The sequence below is a fragment of the Leptosomus discolor genome, chromosome 13 (assembly GCF_034619465.1).
Source record: "Leptosomus discolor isolate bLepDis1 chromosome 13, bLepDis1.hap2, whole genome shotgun sequence".
NCBI lineage: Eukaryota > Metazoa > Chordata > Aves > Leptosomiformes > Leptosomidae > Leptosomus > Leptosomus discolor.
This window is the reverse complement of record NC_141403.1, coordinates 4,300,571-4,318,045: the sequence shown is the minus strand read 5'-3', so window position 1 is coordinate 4,318,045 and position 17,475 is coordinate 4,300,571. Positions and strand designations below refer to the sequence as shown.

The window sequence follows — 17,475 nt, the reverse complement described above, 5'->3', positions numbered from 1 at the left end:
CTGTGGCGTAAAATCACTTCAACTGAAAAGTCAAAGCTATAACTTTAGAGGTTTCCTTTGTTTACACAGCACTGAATAAGTTCTCCCACCTCCATCCTGTTACTCTTCACTCTATGCCTTAAATTTCAGGGCACGTTGCATTTAAACTCACCATACCAAACAGCAAATAATAATTTTGTCAGGACAAAGCAGCACTGCATGAGTTTTAATAAAACAGCTACTTATCACTCCAGACATCCTGTAGATAAAGAATGAGCTTCCCACCCTTGGGGATTATGGTGTTGCCACTTTAAGCAAAGTCTTGATTATTTGCCTTCCCTGGAGAGAGACAGATAAAGAGAAAGAAAAGAGAGGGCTGTCCCAATTACACAATGTGCATGGACCTCATCCCTATGAGGTAATTCAAATCTATTTTTAAATATACAGACATATTTATATTTCAGAGGTCACATTTAAGAAGCGTTCTGTGCCTGTGAGGAAGAGTAAAATAAAACTTGGGGTCTTTGTCAACTAAGCATTCTGGAAAATTTAGCCTAATAAGCTGCAAATCCAATCTGACTACTAGCGTATGAACTCCTTGCTAAAGAGAGGTCTTGAAGAGCCACAGCCTGTGGGTATTTTGCTTTAAAAAGGCAGCAGCTACCTTTTATAGTTACTGCAGAAATCAAACAGAAATCAGAGGACTATTTCCAGATTCAAAAACTGTCTGCAAAACCAGAACTTTTTTTGTTCACAGAAACAGGATTTCAGAAACCCTTGACAGAACAGATATTTTAAGACTAGTTATATACTTTTAATATTGTTATGTTAAAATTAATAAATAGGTTTAGCAGACATTTATTAAATCCAGCCCTTTCAGCTGCTTTAAAGAAAAAAGACAAACCCAAATTCCTATTTAGAAAGAAGCACTCTTCAGTACACGATTCCGTATTAAAACACAAGTTCACACCGAATATCCAACAGATTTTTATCAAATGCTTCCTACATAACAAAAAGCGCCAGTGAGAGCAGAAAACGCTCAGTGAAGGATCATTCCAAACAGAAAAAAATTTTACTTCTATTAACTTCAGACCAAACCAAATTTTTGAGTTCTTCAGTGTTTTACATTTGTGTTCAGTGACATCCACCGGGCTACAGCAGTTTCAGACACACCTTGGGGAGCTGCTTTCATCTGAAAACCTATAAACAGAGGCTGTGATCAATAGATGTTTGGAGTAACAACTCCTCTGTCTCACTCTGCCTTTAATACTGATGGAAAGGAATTGAGGCAGGAGGCCGACTCACGGCTCATTCATGTGCATTTACATGGAATTATTTGGCTGGTGCTGTTCTAGATTTACCATAGTCACTTCCATTTGCACTGAGGTGTTAACTAGTTTTCCAGGCTTGTTTTGTCAGAGTTCAGATGTAATGACTATGAAAAGCCACAATAAAGACATTCAAAGCGTTCATGTAATCTGGATTCCTAGACTTCCTCAGAGAACGACAAAACTTTAGTTAAATGAAAGTGAGATCAGTGTTGTAGAAGAGAGCATACAGTACAGCTTGTGACTGCTACCACCAAAAAAAGTCAGAGCTTCAGCCATTCACATCCTAAACGAAACCAATGAAACAAGTTACAAACGGCAAAAGCCTAGAAGGGCTTGGAAATGTGAGAGAGTTGAAGAAAACCCCAGCATTTCTTTACATATTTTCAGCTGTTGAGGAATTCTCGGCTTTCTTGGGGCTAAAGAAGGGTGTCTGGGAAAATGCAGAAAGATGACAAAATTGGCTAGGAGTGGACAATCTGCTCTCTGATGTTCCTTCTTATTGTTCTACACCGAAAATACCAGAAATATACTTTGAAGGCATTTCAGTCTAATGACATATTTCATAAAAGCAACACAGGGGCATAGGGGAGGACAAAGAAGAAGCTTTGCAACACCATTTGGCCAGGGCAGAAGTTTCTAACATGAAAATCTGAGATGCCTGGACCCCACACCGAAGTGATACCTTTACTGGTAGATGATGACTATCAACATAACTTGTTAGATTACTCCGATGAAAACTTGACTGGGCATTGATATTACATACTAAGAATCCAAGAGCAGTTAATAACCGCTCTTGGGATCAGTGATTCTCTGTTCCTATTGTACAAGCAGCGCTGTGGAGCTCACAGCCATTTGATTTGCACATGTTGCTGTTCAAGTAATTTAATGCTCCACATGACTATCTGATACCTGCGTATAACACAAGGAGGAGAAGTTTAAACGCTTTGGAATGATTATTGGCAAAGATCTGTTCAGCATACAGTGTTGCCCCTCGTCTAATACCAGCATCACAGATGCTGAACACGTGAAGCTCGCACAGGGTTTATAACCCATCACAGTTACCTGCCCAAGATGCTCACCACTGCTAAAGAGGAAGGGAGAAGGCTGGCACGAGAAAATAACGGTTCCAGCACATGGGCAGTTAAGTCTTTGGATATCCATTACTGGATCAAAAATGCTTCAACCAGCTGACAGAAAGGGCTGGATCATTACAAACCAGGATTTGAAGGGGTTAGTTAATTAACAGTTTCCTGGGACAAAGTGCCTGTCCTCCCACACCCAGCAAAAAGCCAACATAAACACTATTACATACTCTAGCTAACGTGAAAGAAACACAGAGCGTATTCATGCCTGACCGGGATCAAAATCGCACTGCCAAGTCATTCAGTACTGTGTGTTTCCATGATTGCAAACCCTGGCCCAACAATCCAGTGCCTTGCTGCAAAACACTCTGCACAGTTTCCTCAGGTCCTTACAGTGTGCTACAAATCATTTTCTTACAAAGCCAACGCGTCTCACGTGCCCATCAAATTAGCAAATGCCAAGAAGTTACACAGAAAGTGGTGTGCTTTTTTGTCTGCATCCGCCTGCCCCTTCTCTTGATAACTGCTTTTTATCTGGAACATTCCTAGCATTTCACAAAAACTAATTTCTGTCAGCTTTCCTCATTTTACAAGCACCGAAACAGGACCTGCTGTTATGACCAGCTTCCTCAAAACACTTACTGTCACACATCTGTGCAAGCTTCACCCTCAGCACAACCATGGTGGGTCCCCATCCTTTCTTCCACAGTCTGCTTGCTGATCTGCGCAGTACTTCCAGCTCTGCAGCTAAGTAAACCCCTATCCTTTTTCTCCACGGCTACAACTCGATGAGCATCTCCTCCCTTTTATCTCAGGATTTCTTCCACACCTGAGGTTTCCCCATTGTTCTTTCTCCCATTCTTTCCCACCCTTCCTTTGTCAGGCATAAGTCTTTGTAGGCTTGGGCAATTTCCACTTTCCTTTATCAGCCACCTGCAGAGGACCTGGGTCAAAACTAGTTTCCTTCCCTCAAAGTCCCCAGCACACCTATTGTCCGGCTAACATACTGTCATTAGCTAATTATACCTCATTTCATCCAGGCTGAGAGGAATGTGCTACAGTACTTGCCTGCTAGTCCACACGCAGCCACCCCAAGAAGGGACACCTGTATTTAAGGGCTGCATAACACCCAGAATTCGCACACCTCGTGTGACATGTTGCTGCCGTGAATGTACTGAAGAGCTGAAATCCCCGAGGCACCTCTGAAAAACTAGGTTGCAAGGATTTGCTTGTGATCGCTAGCTCAGAGAGAAATCAAGGAGTGCTTCCTCTTTGGGCTAGAACAAATATGTGTGTTACAATTTTTTAACAGAAATTCATCTTCCCATTCAAATAGACTTGCTCTTAGTTATTTCAGGCTCTTTAAGGCCAAAATGCAAGCACTTGAGGCACTTGGTTCTTTACTTTCTGGTAATTTCTTACACATATGCTTTTAAACTTACTGTTAAGTATTTAGACCTGTAACTCAGTTCTAAGTAACAGTTACTATTTGCAAATGCTAGAGCATCTGGGAGCAAGAAACTCTTAAGTACAATTTAATTACTGCTTTACACAATACTCTTACTTATCTTAAAGTTGGAGTTTCCTCATTTATTGATGGAAACCAGACTTTTTCCAATGGCAAGTCAATGTTCATTATTATCGTAGGGTTTATGCTAAGCTTTATTAATAAAATAGCCTCCAAATGAAGAGAAAAATAATTTTGACAGACAGCTTTAACAACGTCACACTTATATTAGTACTCTGAATTAAAACAACAACAACAAAAATTTTGCAAACTGTCTCAAGAAACTTCTCTCACTGACAGCCATTCCCTAAGAGGACTTTTGGAACTTGACATATTAGACCAAATTTCCACAAATACTCTGAGCCCTTTATGAACCTAGTGCTGCAAGTGCTTTATTTAGGTACTTGCACCCTACAGAAAGCCTACCAAGCACTTTCCAAAATCCTGGAATTTCAAATTAGCCAAAAAATGTACTTGCCTGGTTAAGAAGCAAAGCTAATTGGAGTAAGCTACTGCTGGTCTGCTTTAGTGGAACGTGCATCTGCTAACAGCAACACACACAAATGCTGGGTCTTGGGGAGGAGAAATGTGGAAACAAGAAAACTTGCAAGCAGTGTACAACAGCAAATTTTCCTTATAAAGTCAAATTAACAACTTTTTAAAAACCACACCTGGTAATTAAATTAATAGTACCTCATCTGCTGCCAGAAATTTGTGGATCAAATGTGATAGCAGCTGAACTACCACTGTGACTATTTTATTTAAACGTAGGGAATAGACGAAATGTAATATAAAGCTCACGCCCCTACTTTAAAACAGAGGGAGGGCCATTAAAAATGTACACATCTCCATTCCAAGCAGACAAGGGCACACAGAAAGTACATGATCTTACTGGAAAGATAAACAGCTGGATTTACTTGCTTCCATTAACCAATGACCCACTTGTCAAACATAAGCTGTAGATTTAAAAGAGCGATTACACGAAGCCTCTTATATTAGACAAAAAAATCCTAGCTATGAAATCAGACCAAGCCTGAATATTCTTCAGCGCAGTCAATATTGTTCTTTAATACAGACACAAGATGAGAACTAGTTATTCTTTTTAAAACCTACAATATAATGTAAGGGGGTTCCCCATAGTGCTGTTAGAAGGCGTTTATCCCACGCAGCCCACTCAGGTCATTAGTGGTGAGCCAAATCCAGGCCTCATGTAAGAGGATGAAGCTCTAATGGAAGCCACTGCATAAACCTTAATATGGGGGCACTGCCAGCTTCCTTCCTCGAGGAACGGGTACTCATGGAGAAGTAAAACTGGTGCTCCCCAGTTACTACATGGGAACCACAAGTACCTGGCCTATCCAGTCGCTCAGGGAGGATTTTTAACGGGGGCTGCAGCACGGTTTGGTGGCAGATGTCCAGCTGAGGCTTTTAAGGCTCAAGCCAGCTGCCATCGGCTCTGCCCACGTGTAAGCGCCTCCCACCACATGCCTGTTCCTGGGCCTGCTCCAGGCTCAGGTGGGAACAAACATGTAAGGTGACACAGGCGATTACAACACTGGGGCTTAAGTGCAAGCCCTGAATTAACAACAGAGGAAACGTATCAAGAGCTACAAATTACTAGGTCCCAAGACACTGAAAACCTCTAATTTTGGTACCTTGTATTGTAACGCAACAGCAGTGCGCACAACAGTGGCCTTCCCACGTTGTACCTAAGGCTAAACAAGTCTCTAAGAAGGCTGAAGAAGCCATTATTATAAGCAACTTTTTTACTATAAGGACAACTTACAAAATTAAACGCGTGTTGCTTCCACCTGACCTCACCAGCGTGCTGTGCGTTGCCAGCGACTCACGCTTGACTGTGACTCAGTATATAGGGTGATTTTTCTGGAAGCTGCAGATCACGGAGCAACTTAATCATCTAAGAATCTCAGCAGTCAGCTAATTAAAGCTGAGGTTTCCAGCCCCAGTGATTGCAGAGAAATATTGGAAAGTGCTGATACTTGGATTAAGGGGAAAAAAAAAAAAAAAAAAAAAAAAAATCAACAAAAACCCAAGAAACAAAACCAGAAAAGAAAGCAACAACCAACAACCCTCCTGCCCCAACCCCTCTTTAAAATAAGTGCAATATTGGAATGAGCTCTTTCAAGCCTTTCTTCACTCTTGAGCTCCTAGCAGGCGCGGTGGGTTTCTGGGAGCCTGCCGAGCCCCTGGACTTTGCTATGCTGCTGGAGGCGCTGAGCACCGCAGCTCAGCATCCCAGGGCCTGATGTGCAGGCACAGACTTTAGCAGCAGCATCGCAGAGGAGGCCAGGTAAGCTACCTGGCACCTACCACACCACAGGACAGGGACACGTGTACTTTATAGAAAAGAACTGGGAACACAGTCACGGCACTCTGAGCTCCACCCGCCTCCCACGTCATCTGCAACAGCATTTTGGTTTCAGCCCAGTTCTTTGTTGTATTCCTCAGCAGCACTTGGGGGTCACCACTGTGTGCAGTCACCACCGCGCCAGCCCAGCCTTCTCTTCCCATCTTCCTTTTCACAGAACCACAGAACTTCAGGGGTTGGAAGGGACCTCAAAAGATCATTTAGTCCAACCCCCCTGCCAGAGCAGGACCACCTAGAGTAGATCACACAGGAATGCATCCAGGCGGGTTTTGAATGTCTCCAGACAAGGAGACTCCACCACCCCTCTGGGCAGCCTGTTCCAGTGCTCTGTCACCCTCATAGGGAAAAAGCTTTTCCTTATGTTGATGTGGAACCTCCCATGCTCCAGCTTGCACCCCCTTTTACACTCCTCCATCTGCCTTCCTTTCCCCATCCCTCCTGCCTTTGCCTTTCCTTCCCTAGATGAAACCTAGGGCTACTTAGCACTTCGCTGTTAGCACCTTCCGGGCATTAAAGCCATCAGCAAGCGATCACACTCGCAGCCAGTATTGCAAACAGACTAGCAAGACACAGACTACTAGAAAAAGATCCTCTGTTTTCCTAACGGATCCAGCCTGACAGCAGACTCAGGATGACTGCAGAGCATCAGGGTAGGTCCTGCGCACATCTGCAAGATTATATTTATAATATCTAGAAACTGCTTCAAAAATGACACAGTTATTTTTTATAGCATCTGGATGCACTACAAATACTTGACATACCTGACAAGGATTAATATTTTTAAGGACCTTAAAAAAAAAAAAAGTTTTGTTTTTTTCCCTTCTGCTGCTGGAGCAAAACTCAAACCATCACTTGAATCCTCCTTTAATAAACATTCTCCAACTCTTAAATGAAGCACCATTGATGGGCAAAACGCAGAAGGCAACAAAAGACAACTAGAGACAAAGGTCTCATTCTTTTTTCCTATTATTATATATTGTCATGGCCTCAACAGTCATGGCATAAAGTAGCAACATTTTCTAACCTCTGAACAGTCATGTTGTGTATAAAGCAAAAAAAATTAGGCTTCTGTAACATTTTGAGCACAAAAGGTAATAGTGGCATGAAAACAGTGTCTTTTCCTCATTACAGTAGAAAATGAGGTTTCTATTTAATAAAAGCCCCAACCACAAGGCTATGTGTTTTTGTAACTGTGAATGTATGTCAGCGCTGTTGACAGCTTCTGCGTTGGAAAGGATCTCATTATTAACTCTGAACAAAACCACACGTTATCTTTCTGAAAAGCAAAGTTACGTTCCTGATGAGTCAGCTGCTTTGCTGAGCTCCTGTGGGATAATTTTTGGTATTGGGCACTGAAAAAATAAATATCACCCCAAAGTTCAGAATATTTTCAGACAGCACCATAAAAGGCTATCCAAGCTACCCAATTCCTAAGTTAAGAAGGGAACGGGGCTGGTGAGCGCACAGTCATAAACAAACATTCCACTTTGGTTAAATTTGCTCTCTTAGGTTCAGGATTTAGGCCTCCAGTTTTCTCATGTTGGATCAAAACCAGCTATAAAGCAGCTGTGTCCTATGCAGGACTGAATCCAAATCAGATGTCCTCCGCTACATTTTGGGGGACCTTGTGGTGTTTCCACAGAACGAAAATGCTTTTGGAGAACTCCGCTCAGCCCCACAATTCACCTATTTCATATTTCTTCAGTCTTTTGGCTGAAGATACAAAGCAGCACGTAGGCAGGTCAGGTCTTCTTTGGTGGACATCAAGGGGACCAGTTTGGGGAAATCAAGCAGCGTGGAACTGAGTAGGAAACAAAGTGCACTTATCTAGAAGCAGTATTTTACTCTGCACCAGTGCTGACGCTGGGAGATAGGGAGAAAATGGTGAGAGGCAAAGCTTTTTCAGCCTACCTGGTTTAAGCAACTATATGCACCTTTAGCATGAATGGCCAGGGAACATTTGTTTCTGGGCAGGGAAAAGAAAAGCTCACACAGCCCTTTTCGTTCAGCTCTCCCCTGAACGCTTCATGAATTAGTAGTTCAGCATACAAACATACTTTATGTACATGTGTATACATGTATTTTTAATATAGTTGCTTTCCCTTCCCCCATCTCAGAATTACTGAAATAACAGTTAATTCCTGAGCTAATGTTTTAGTAGAAACCAAACTTGCTTTCTAACGTTAAGGTGTATTGTAAATGTTTTAGTGATAACACATCAAGCAAGGAGTTGTAACTGCCAAAAGCCCCCTTATCTGCATCTCGCACATGAGAGCGTCTGATGTGAGAACTGTAAAATTCCATAAATGCTCCAACATCCATTCCTCATGTTGTTGCCCATATAACTTAACTCCACGAAAAGATACACACAATTGTCAGGCTCCAAGGCACTGAAACCCTACTGGAAGGTTTCCCGAGCACGACTAGCACATAATAGCATGTTACATGGATTTGGCTTTTGCAATTGTAATAGCTTAGCTAATTCTCTAGCAATACAATGAATCTCTAGTATTAGAAGGCTGATAGCTAGATCTTCATTTTGACATATAATAGGCCATAAGGACTAAGGGATTTGGAAAGGAAAGGCTACACAGTAAGCAGCAATCCATGGGGAATATGCTGGAAAGCTGTCTGTTGCTTCACAGAGAGGGTCACTCATTGCAGGCAATCTGCCCGTGTCACAAGTTTCTATTAGACAGGTAGGATGCAGCGTGCTTTTATAAATGTCCTTTTGGTGACTGAACTTCGTCAGCACTCACAGCTTGCTTCAGATTTCCTGTTGGTTCAAAGCGCTTGTGACAACACCAGTATAACCAGTGACAAAGCTTCACTTTAAGCAGTGGCACCTACTCTGTGCAAGAGTAGAAAGCGACAGATGAAACCCACCGTGGCTCAGCGCAGGGCACTGCCCCGCTGCACCTCCACCTGCAACACCTTCACGGGAAGGTGTGTGTCCACAGGGGGAGGCCGTTACATTTTCCTAGTTCTTCCTCTCAGATGCCTCCTGTAGTCCAGACCTACTGCTTCATCCTTGAGGCACACAAGCCTCTTCCAGCTCTAAATTAGACTGTTCTCCTCCTGAGAATCTCCAGCTACTTCACTGGCCTCACATATCTTCTAATTGCTGTGAAAGTAACTCTTCTCTTGCAACCTGATGAATTTGATCTCCGTGGCTCCTCGTTTAACTCTCCCTCTCCCAATGTCAGCCTCTTCTCCTTCCCTGCGTCTGTGCCAGTGAACAGAGGCAATTCTTGCATTTCCCATAGAACTTACGCTGAATAACTTCTCATGTCTGTCATGTACCTGGAGAAATCTTTCTGCAAACATATTTAAGTTTTTTTCAGGGCATTAAATACCTTGGAGCAAATCCCTAGTTTCACCGTGAAACAAGTCTTTAAAACAGCTCAGACAAATCTTTTCACTTTTAACCACAAAGCACAAAGTATCAAACTTGATAACGCAAACTTGAAATGCCTCCTACATCCAAAGTCAGCCTTTACACCCTTGCAACAGCAAGCACTAGCAGAAACGCGGCGGTGTGTTTTAAAAAGAAAGCTCTTCACCACACAGCCCGAGCGCCCCTTCGGTGCTACGCAATATTTCCAGCCCTATCTATGAAGAAAGACTCCCCACGCTGTACCGCAAACCACCAACGCTGCAGCACGCCCCTCGCCAAGGGAAAAGGCACCCACGGTACCCAGCACAGCACGGGGAGCCCTGTCAGTGGGGAAGCTCTTCAAAAGGAGGTTTCCTACCAGGGATCTTACGCTCCGTTTTGGTAACGGTGACGATTTCTTGGGTAACAGCCCAGCTGCAGCAGCAGCGACACGGGGGCAGCCAGCGATGCCCCGGCAGGACGCCCAGCGCCGGTCCAGGCGCATCCTTTCGGAAGGCTTTTCAACATTGCCACCTTGTGGGCCTCCCCCTCCTGCTGCCACTGCTCTCTCGCCTCTCTCCGCAGGTTTCAGCCCCTGCCCGGATTTCACAGAGGCCAAGCTGGAGGCTGGACAGTTCAAGTTGGCATCCCCGGCGGGTGGGATGAGATTTAACACCCCCCCCCCCCCGGGAGCTGGTGATTAAAAAAAGGGACGGCACCTTAAAAATTCGGTCTGACGTTAATTACTAACCCTGTACAGTGGCGTTTTGTGCGCTTGCTCTTTTTCCGCTTCACATTATGAAGGCAGCGCTAATCGTGTGCAGAAGAGCTAATGTTTAACAAAATAAAAGCAAGAATACAATTTCTCAACGCTCAGAAACAGAAGGGGAGAATCATTGTCCACCTTTGCTTTTCTTTTTTTCTTTTTTTTTTTTTTAATTCCTTTCTGCCAGCATTTCCTTCTTACTCCAGTCAAAAATCCATACTATTTCCAAAAAGCCTGTGGCATCTGCTTGAGCTTTCATCAGTTCTGTTTCATGAAGGAATAATTCCTGATGACTTGAATCTAGTAATTACACAGTCAAAGGTGTTGCAAACGAACATCACTTATTATTGATACCAAACTTATCTAGTTACTGCCTTACAGACACCAAGCACAAGTTCTTGCGTACTTTCTGTCACTAGCACTATAACAAACACTTACAAACCCACAAACATACTTACTTTGAGCATCCAAGCACTGTCCCTGGTTGCCGGCTTGAACTATTCCTTGCAGCAATTTGGTACTGGAAAGAAAACATGAAAACCTTTAGTTCAACAAGCAAACAGGAAAAAAAGAAAAAAAAAAAGACTCATTGAATGGTCTTTGTCTGTATTGGTTGGGCAGTGACGCAATAGCCGTACGCTAAAAACGAAACAAGAGGAGAAGTCCTTCGTTACAATCCCCTAATTCAGCTGAGTTCACAATGGTTCAGTGTCTAACACATCTGCACAACAATCAGATGTCCCCCTGATATAGTAGCAGATCTATGAGCTCCCTTATGCAGGGCTACATTCAGAGTTTATTCATAATTGCAGGCACATTGCTGTTTCTTCATCTGACCAGGCTTCTTCCGAGCACAGGCAATCAGTTATGACCGTAGCGTCATGCAACTGGGGCCTTGCTGCACTTGCCTGAACAGCTTTTCGGAGGAAAAAAATAAAAATCTATCATTGAGAAACCCATGAACTGGCAGCCAGGAAAGCCCATGTTTTTGCCAACACAACACAAAAAAGCTGGGAATCCTTTGAAGTGTCTCACTTGGCAACGAAGTCATGGTGTTGCCCACTTGGAGCAGCCACATTAAGGGCCATTCCCTTCAGTGCTCCTCAATGCAACTGCCTACAATTGCCAGATTTGTCCTCACATCAAGTGCTACGTTACAGGCTACAGAAACATCAGCAGAAGCAACCATATATGGGTTTCAATTTGTGCCATGAATTACATACTAGGGTTACGTGGCTAAGTTTCTTAATTCACCTTCTCAGTCAGCAGAAAATATCGTTCCTAGCAGGTAAATAATGGTTTACAGTCAGACCAGGGCTCTGGTTATTGCTTGTTTTGCATTCCTAGTCAACTAGTTGAGACAGCCCAGCAGGGAGGGGTATTCCAATGGCATCTATCTCTGCATAACAGCACGAAACTACACCAAACAGGATCCCAGCGGTGCTCAGGTTGAATCAGGACTGAGGGATGCAAGAAGCTCCCTCAGGTGAATTTATATTCATCACAACCCCTGTTTTAAGAGGAGGAAAACACAGAGCAAGTCTCACTGCAATTCATTGTCATCTGGGAAAGGTAAACAGACCTTTAAGGATGGCTTGTCTAAAGGACTGGATCCCAGCTCCAGGAGCTGTGACTCATCCTGGCAGAGAACTTAGGAAGGCTGCTAGCAGACTGGAAGGCTGAAGCTACCTTAAAGCCAAACCAGAGTGGGAATTAGCTATTAAACATGTTATTGTTTCATTTCTTTGAATCTCTCCAAGCCTCTTAAGCTTTGCTTTTCAATGTACTCTTTTTCTTCCATTTGTTTAATGTGGAAAGTGATTCCAGCACAGCTGACAAACCTCAGGCATCCTATTGGCAAAGCAACGGCAAATCCATCATGGTATGTTGGCTTTTGCTCAAGTAGACCCCCCTGAACTTAGGCTGGGATCTAACGGCACTACTCCAATAACTTGTAAGGATGGGACACTTCAGACAATGGTTAGAAGAAGTAATCTCACACCAGAAGGTGTTGACCAGAACTTCTAGCAGGCAACAGCAGCGGAGAGACACGGCAATTCCCTTAGAAATGTGAGACCTAATTTGCTCATGGAATATTTTCCACACTTTACTTTCCGAAGAGAGTGATATTTATGGCATCTGAAGACAGAGATAACTATTTAATCGTCTTCAGTGTGCAGATCTCGGTTTGAGAGGGACTTGAGTAACACCACCACACTGAACTTCATTTGTATAGTCTTAGAGGAAAAAACACCCACCAGAAGTCCTCATAGCAGAGGTTCCTGAAACTTGGAAACTTATGGATGATAATTGGCACTCGCTTGCTGCTGTGTGCAGTAGCGCTGCCAGGTCTCCACCTGCTCCGTAAGCCATGCCAACACCTCGACCTGTACTTCTGGCTTGAGATGCCGGAGCAGCACCCAGGCAAGGGAGTGGTAGGAAACACCGGATCATTAAGGTGGAATTTAATTTAGGTGGACAAAGGAATGCAGCAGAGGTCCTAGTTAGTGGGTGTGAGGAAGGTAACAATGGGGAGCTGGAGTCTTCTTTGGAAGGGTGGAGGGATAAAGGTGTGCAATGAAAACAAGGGGGAGGAAGGGATGCCATGTTTCCTCCCACTACATGCCAGGCCATGCACAGCTCTCAGCTGCAGACACTGGCACCACAGCACCGCTCCACATAAACCAGTAAGCACAATTCAGTTCCTCAAAACTCCCCAACACACACAGGCTCCACTGATATTAAAATAGGTTCCCATCTCCTAAAGGGTCACCTACCAAGCCATCTAAAGAAATTACTCCTTCCACACTGGTAAACCTAGGGAAAAGGTCAAGGGGTAAAAAAGCAAGACGGTAAAGATCTAGAGGATCTGGAAAATGGAAAAGACCTTAGAACACAGAAAAAAACCCCCATCATTTTAAAGAGGAATCTCAGAAAATCCTAAGTAGTGAAACAGATGAGAAAAAAGGACAGAAACTTGTAACTTGTTCAATGTTTTGAAGCTGCACATAGCTGCAAGTTCCCTGTATTATACTATCTGTTTCCCTGATGGGGGAATTGCACTGGGGGAAACAGACCAATGTTTATGAGAAAATGTTTTCACTTAAGCTGTTATTAACAGAATCAAGCAGATTTTATTAAAAGCCAATGACTATTCCCATAGTACATTTAGCTCTCCCCCTCCCAGTCTACTCCTGCAACCTCTCCTGTCACCCCACTTGCAGCAACAGTCGGGAGGCCAAGCCCAGCCAGCAGGTTGGACTGGTGGGCCACTGGCTTCCAGGCAGGCATTCAGAAAGCCCCTCAGGGGGTCCCTGGTTTCACCAGTTACCTATACAGCCCCGTAGCTGATGTTCACCACTTTCTGCAGCTGAGTTACACAACCTGACACTGACACTGGTGTGCGCTGGTGGAGGCCTTGGACAGGTTTGGTAGACTCTTGCTGGTCAGAGTTTATGGGATCTTGGGATGTCCAGTGGATTCAATGGGACTATGGCTCTCCAGGGCTCACCTAGTCTCAGGAGGCTTTCACCTCCTCCTCACTGCATACTCTTCCTCCCTGCGAACTTGTTTTCTAGTAGCTATTGCTACCTCCACAAACTTGAGTTACCTGTTGAACCCATTCACACAAACTGACACAGAAGGGGCTTTTACCACAACATCCCATGAAATGCTGTAAAACATTAATTTAATTTTGAATGAATACAGACCAAAAGAAGAAAAACCCACCAGCCAAACCAAGAATTTGGCATGAGAAAGCAAGCCGAGAGCAAAGCAACTAAGTCAAAAAAGACAGTACAGCAGGGGTGATCTGCAGAAAACAAGGTACATCTAGAAACACATTATAGTCGTACTATGAAAAGCAGCACCCACAGCTGTTAGTTTGAAGGACCAAGGAGGAAAAGTTAGGACAGAATGTTGTTAAGGTGATTCAAATCAAATGCCTTCTGGTACATTTGACGATGTATTTGCAAAACTTTGTCTCCAGGAACTGTATTTGCCATGTGGGCACAGAGTCTTCTGCTACCGTGTCTCAGTGCACTGGATGCTTTCTTCCATACTGCACAGATCTTCCCCCACCCCCCAAGGACTGGGAATGTGATGTTGCATGAAAACAATTTGTAATATAGGCTGACAGCCACCTATTATTGCCTCAAATATCCTCAGCAGCTACAGAAAACAACTTCAAAACCAACTTATTTTTAGCAACTGAAAGAATTCAAGCAAATCCCTTGTGGCAGCCATCCAGGCATTTACTGAGTGGAGAATAGCTTGACAAATTACAGAAATGGACAAACTCGGAGTGTAAATCAGAAAACAGTGTATATCACTATTTACATATGCTTTCCTGTTGAAAAGATGAACTGAAAGATTAATTTTAAGGCTTCCAGCATCAAAGGAAAGAACTACTGTTTTTATGAGCTGTGCATGAATCACAAAAACCAAAACAAAAACCCCCATACACTTCACAGATCGGCAGATTTCTCAACTGACTGTTAACAGCCCAACCCTATGCTGTCTCACTGTTCCTGGGTAAGTCCTCTGCACCTACTCAGGACTGGGCTCTGCAGCAGTATATGGAAGGCACAAAGGCAAAGACTCAAGGCAAAGAAATCAAGTATCAGAGCTGAGTTTTGTGCTATCTCCAGCTCCAAAACCATGAGAAACGTAGTTTGACCGGGACTGCTTCACAAGGAAGGCGGTCCCAGAAGATGTAAGATGCTGCTACCAAGCGCACGACAGAGCTTCCCACCTCTTTTGCTCCTGCCATTTCAGACATGGCTTTGTCCCAGTGGTTCTGCCTCTCTGATTCAAGTGCTCTGATTTCAAGTCATCTATTGGCATGAAAAAGGTCCTAGAGACTTCTAATAAAACTCTGTTCCCGCTCTCTCATTTACAAAGCAACCAATCTTTTTTTTTAGTCATTTACATATAAAGTAAATCCCAGCACGTACTACTTAACAACTTCATAGGAAAGAACACGCATCATTTCTCAAGAAGACTTCTTCTACTCTGCTTGGAAGGCCACGAGATTGTTCTCCCTATAGAGCAGTAAACCAACTTCTGTCATTTCTTGTTGTCCTCTCCCATCCTTCAACCTTTTGTAAACTGGAGTTTCCACGTACCTTGGAGAGAATTTTGGGTTCAAGACTCCAGCCAACTGCAGTGTGACACCAACATTTTTGCACACCCTACCTACCCTCCCCCTATTATCAAATACCTTCCTTGCCTTCAACCCAGTAACTCTGAGATGCAGTAATTATCTTCCAACTTGAAGAAGGTGTAACAGTTTTTTATGTGATCTTTAGTTAGTGTGACAGATTCAGCAAACTTTTGTTGTTTTTTTTTTTTTTTGCATAGCAAGCAATGCCAAACCAGTGTATCAAGCTGTAGGTGGCAGACCTAATAGGACAAACAGCTGAGAACGCGTATTTATCATTCTTTGATTTAGCAGCAGGCTGCCACATTCAACTTTTTTTGGTTGAAACGGAGCTAAGTGTATCTGCTCCTTTTGGAGAAAATAATCTACCTTCAATTATTTGAGGCATCCTTTTGTTCAAATTTTAGTTCAGAGTCATTGATGTCCACATTTCAATTTCTATCACACTAACTAAAAATCTATTCTACTCGTATTGTCAGTGCCCACATCTGTTGGCTTCTACATCTAATACAATCACCAATTTTGTCCGGCACCTGTCTGTGGATCGCACATTTGACTGCAGTGAACCATCAACACCCTTCTGTACGTACTAATGTACGATCCATTTTGATGTGTTTTTCTGGTAGGCATTATACCATCTTACAGACTGCATTTGGTTTAAGAATAACTAGAGTTGATCGTGTGTCTGCTTTGTTTCATACACTAGAATCACTTAACACATTTAATACTTTCCTCTTTATAAACATAAAGTTCTGCTGTGGTGATGCATATGTTTTATAGTGAGGCAAGAAAAGCCAGCCCTGACTAAGGTTTCACATTATGAAGCATGTGGCAATAATATTGCCTTAAGGCATTCCAGCCTTAACTGTTCACTCCTTATGTATATCTCTGGGCTGCCCCGCAGTTTTTCTGGAACAACTCTGAACCCAACGCAGAAAGCGATCTAGTTTCAAAGTCACCATTTTGCAGATTTAAAAAAAAAACCAAATCTGGCGCAGTTCCCTGTTTCAGTACACAGCATGGCCCTGTCAACAGCTGGGTTGGCACAACTGGGAGGGCAGAAACTCACTGGCTGTTATTGCTGGCCAGAAACAGGTACAGGGAACAACTCCACTGAGCGGGCTGGAATATCAAGCTCTAAATGTGGAAAGGAACTCATCTTCAAATACGGCCTGGGGACTGGTGGGTACACAGAGCTATGGCAGAACACAGATCAGCTTTTCCCCTCTTCAATATGAAAGGAGTAAAAGACACGTGGAGGCCAGCTAGCAGCAACTGCTTCGGTCCAGGTCAACCCACCACAAGTTTCCAGTACTTCCTGCGCCCAGCTTCAGGCTTCATTTTGTAGGCTAATCAGCAACTGATAATTACAAAGAAGATTCAAGGAAAAAAGCATTAAGGTACACATTCAGATGTTAAAACCCCAAAACCTGTGTCCATTGCTTTTTTGTCCAAGTTCTTTTAAGACAGCAAAACCTGAAGTTCAACATGAGAAGTCCTGATGACATGGTAATATGTTGAATTACCCAGATAACATTCTTTGAAAACAAGCTGCTGGACAAGCATGGTAGGGAAAGCCCACGTATAACTTCTATGGAAGTGTTATACAGGCAGCTACGGCAAACTGCAGGACTCCCAGAACTGCTTCAGTGACCTAAAACGTACCAGCTTTGGGGCCAGCAAAATATTTAGAAGAATGAGTTGGTCTAAGAGCTCTAAAAGACACGTTTAAACTCAAGAAGTAACTTAAATTTAAATAGCACCTTTCACTGTAGCCCTTTCACTTCTAGATATGTCTGAGAAAAATGCAGGTAGCTCAGTTAGTATGCCCAAGTCTAGATGGGCTGAATCCCCTTCTCTTGTGGGATTAGTTCTTCAGATATC

General features: G+C 43.3%; 1 protein-coding gene across 1 annotated transcript in view; it reads right to left on the bottom strand.

Annotated features, from left to right (window-relative positions):
• The window catches only part of MAPRE2 (microtubule associated protein RP/EB family member 2), an 88,860-nt gene that overhangs the window by 61,869 nt on the left and 9,516 nt on the right, over positions 1-17,475 (bottom strand). The window contains exon 2 of the mRNA XM_086472762.1: positions 10,889-10,950. The gene's annotated coding sequence lies outside the window, so the exon portion shown is untranslated. The remainder of the gene's footprint in view (positions 1-10,888; positions 10,951-17,475) is intronic.